Below are 3,815 nucleotides of genomic sequence, written 5' to 3'. Positions count from 1 at the left end.
GGCAAAAAGCCGTAATACAGTTATGGGCAGCGACGCCACTTCCGTTCAGCAGACAGCCAACCTTCAGCGAACTTCAGCCCCTACCAATCAATATACCTCAGTACTAGGCCCAGACGTCGGCGTCGGCGTCGGTGTCGCATCCGATCTAACGGAACTCGAGTTGCAGTTAGAAAAACGCTTGCGCATTCTGAAACTGCAAAAGGAAATAACGGAGTTGGAAAAAGGCGCAACGGCACGCCAACTATCCGTTAGCTTTTCTGACATCGAAAATGCGATTGTAAAGTTTAGCGGCGACAACAAAGCAGATGTTCTCAAATGGTTCCGCGACTTCGAAAATATAACTGAGTGCTATGGCTACGACGATGTAGAAAGGCCCCTACTGGCACGCCGCTTGCTCACTGGCAGTGCACAATTATATTTAAGCATGGTGAACGCTCACTCTTGAAACGAACTGAAAGTCGCCCTCATCAAAGAATTTTAAAAGCCAGTAAGCATAATATTTCGTTCCTTCAAGAAATTAGAGACTAAAGAATGGCGGAAAGATGAAAGCCTCACCCGCTACGTCCTGACAATGCAAGAAATCGCACCAATCGACGAAAGCGAGCTGGTAGAGTTTATTGTAGACGGGCTACAAGATAAGTCGTGAACGCATTAATCTTCAGCGGCGTGTCTACACTAGAAGCACTAAAAGCCTTGTTGCCAAAGTACGAAAAAATGGTTCAGAAACGCGTAAGCCGAAACACCACTGGGGCAACGAGGAGTGGAAGTGAGTAAGTGCGGTGCTACAATTGCTCACGCTGCGGTCACATCGCTAAGGACTGCGGGCAAGAGAAGAGGCCGGGAGGTTCCTGCTTTAAATGTGGTAAGTTAGACCACATCTCCAAGGACTGCCCAAGGAAGACGGTAGCAGCGTTGGAAGGCGAGGACTATAAGCCAGTTACAGTGTTGCCAGGTCTTCGGCATGAGAAAAAAGTCATTTCCTGCCCAAAAACGTCTTTTTTAAAATGCATGCACACAGAATTGTTCTTATTAAACTTTTATTGTACATAAAGGTACGTAAGGTATATTAAAATGTCGTTTCGACAGAGCACATGTAAAACCTCATTGTAAACTGGTTTGAGATCGTTAATATAAAAATCATTTTATACATAGGTAAATACATATTGTTTAAACATTTTTAGGATAATTTTAAAATTTAAGTACATACATACATATCTAAAATATATATGCATATGTACATAAATTCATATATACTGCTTAGAAATAATTTTATGAATACATTTCAAAAAACAAAATTAAACGCTTATTAGGCTTTAACTTTAAGCCTACGCACGAACATTTATTTAATTTCATGAGAGCCTATGTAATTAAAATGTTACATTATCAAACGATTTCTTTGATTTGAAACTATTTGGTAAACACATTATTTGAGGTACAAATCTTGAAAGAACCGGAAACGCCAAAGTCTGTTCTCCTCGCTCTATGCTTAAAATTATTTTCCAAAAGTTTTCTAAGGCCGAAAAATTAATCGAACACTTTGTTTTTTTATACAAACTCTTACAACTAAACCTTATTGTTTTTTATTGGTTAAGTTTGTGGATACGTCTATGAAGAGAGAAAATTTGTTTTCTGCAATAACTTGCATACCTGCTTAAACTGATGGCGTCCAAGTACTTTACCACCGCTGTGGGTTTTGTTCTGCAACAACTCATTCCAACTGTAGTTTTTGAATCCTTAAAACGCTCTTGTAGACATTTGGTTAGGTGGTCGGTTGTCGAAAATGCTAAATTACGCTCTGCTAAGAAGGAACATAGCAATATTTCAGCCTTCTTTGCATTCATTATACTTTCAATGAAGTCTTGAAAAAAGTCGCCTACTTTTTTCTGACTTTTTATGCTGCTACAGCTTTTTTGGTGCTTTTACAAGCGTGCATGTTGCAATAGATCAGCGCTTCCTGATTTGGCTCTTAATGTGAAATTGCAAACATTGCAATAAGCCTCGTAACCTTAAGAGTTTACACAAGCAGCTTTTGAACGCAGGATCCTTAGCCCAAGAATAAAAAAAATGTACGTACGCTTGGTTCGCATTATATTCAAGTCATCTGTGTCCAAAGAATAAATAACTTTTGAACCAGCTGCTGCAAAAAACAAAGCTTGTAACGATTTATTAAGAAAATAATTCAAAATCAGTTCTACTTAAAAGATTTAGTAACAGATTGCCGAAAATGTGAGCGTAAGTACTTACTTTACAAGCAAATAGTACGCTATGCACTGAATATATTTTCCATAGAGAAAAATTACTGGGAAGGTAAAAAACGTAATTTTTTACACAAAAAACGTCCAAACGTCAACAGGATAAAAAAACGTTCAAACGCCCAGTTAGCTTTAGAGAAATGGTAAGTGTCGCTTTCATATCAAACCGAATTATAGAAAACCTACTTAGGAATGGTATTATTAGGCACAGTTATTCCCCTTACGCATCACCTATCGTCCTTACGAAGAAAAAGTCTTGGGAAACTAGAATGTGCATCGCTTACAGATATCTAAACAAAGCAATTGTGAGAGATAATTACCCACTTCCATTAATAGAAGACTGTTTAGAATATTTGGGTGAGAACAAAATTTTTACACTTTTAGACCTTAAGTCAGGATTTCACCAAATCAGAATGGCCGAAGAATCAACCAAGTATACCTCATTTGTTATACCAAATGGCCAGTACGAATTCCTAAGAATGCCTTTTGCTCTGAAGAATCGGCCAGCGATCTTCCAGAGATTTATCACAAAAATTTTAAAAGAATTTATCGAAAAGAACGAAATAGTTTATATGGACGACATCATTATTGGTAGCAAATATACGATAGACCATTATAACTTACTTCAGAAAGTTGAGTAAGTGCAAATTTGTTCACATTGAGATAGAATACCTTGGATACAACGTATCAGAGAGTGGTATTAGACCTTCCGAAAACCGCATAAAAGCCATAACGAACTACCCAGTCCCTAAGAACCAACGAGATTTACAGTCATTCATTGGATTGTGTTCATACTTTAGAAAATTTGTTCAATCTTTTTCAGTATTAGCACGCCCACTATACGACCTGTTCATACTTATGAACCTCAATACTCATATCTATACCAGTGGGTGCAAATAAACACCCGCATAGATAGTTAATATGTACTTACATTTAAACATGCTGATATGAGTATTGTTGTTTATTTAGGTTTTAGGTTTAAGTTATACATACATACATATGCATGCAGGAAAAATGCATATGCATGCGCGATAACATGCATATGTACTTATATATAAACATGCTGATATGAGTATTGTTGTTTATTTAGGTTTTAGGTTTAAGTTATACGTACATATGTACATATGTACATTTCAATGTATACAATAGTTTAGGATAAGAATTTACTATAAATAAAGGGGCTTCAGGAAACTGAGGTTGAGTGCTATCTGAGTGCCATAAGTGTCCGTGTATCTTCTCTGTACACGACCTATTAAGAAAAAATGCGAAATTCGATTTTAACGCCACGTGTATCAGCACCTTCCAAAAACTAAAAGAAAAACTAGTATCGAGCCCAGTACTGTCAATATACAACCACAAACGAGAAACCGAATTACACTGCGATGCGAGCTCGCATGGTTTTGGTGCAATTCTGCTGCAGAGACAGAACGATGGGCAGTTACATCCAGTAGCTTATTTTTCAAAAAGAACTTCTGAGGCAGAGAGTAGATACCATAGCTTTGAGTTGGAAACCCTAGCAGTAATTTATGCCCTACGCCGATTTCGAGTATATCTATAAGGAAT

The sequence above is a fragment of the Rhagoletis zephyria genome, unplaced genomic scaffold (genome assembly GCF_001687245.7).
Source record: "Rhagoletis zephyria isolate East Lansing unplaced genomic scaffold, Rhagoletis_zephyria_1.1 Rzeph_scaffold_00820, whole genome shotgun sequence".
Lineage (NCBI taxonomy): Eukaryota > Metazoa > Arthropoda > Insecta > Diptera > Tephritidae > Rhagoletis > Rhagoletis zephyria.
Note: the sequence above shows the minus strand (reverse complement) of the source record.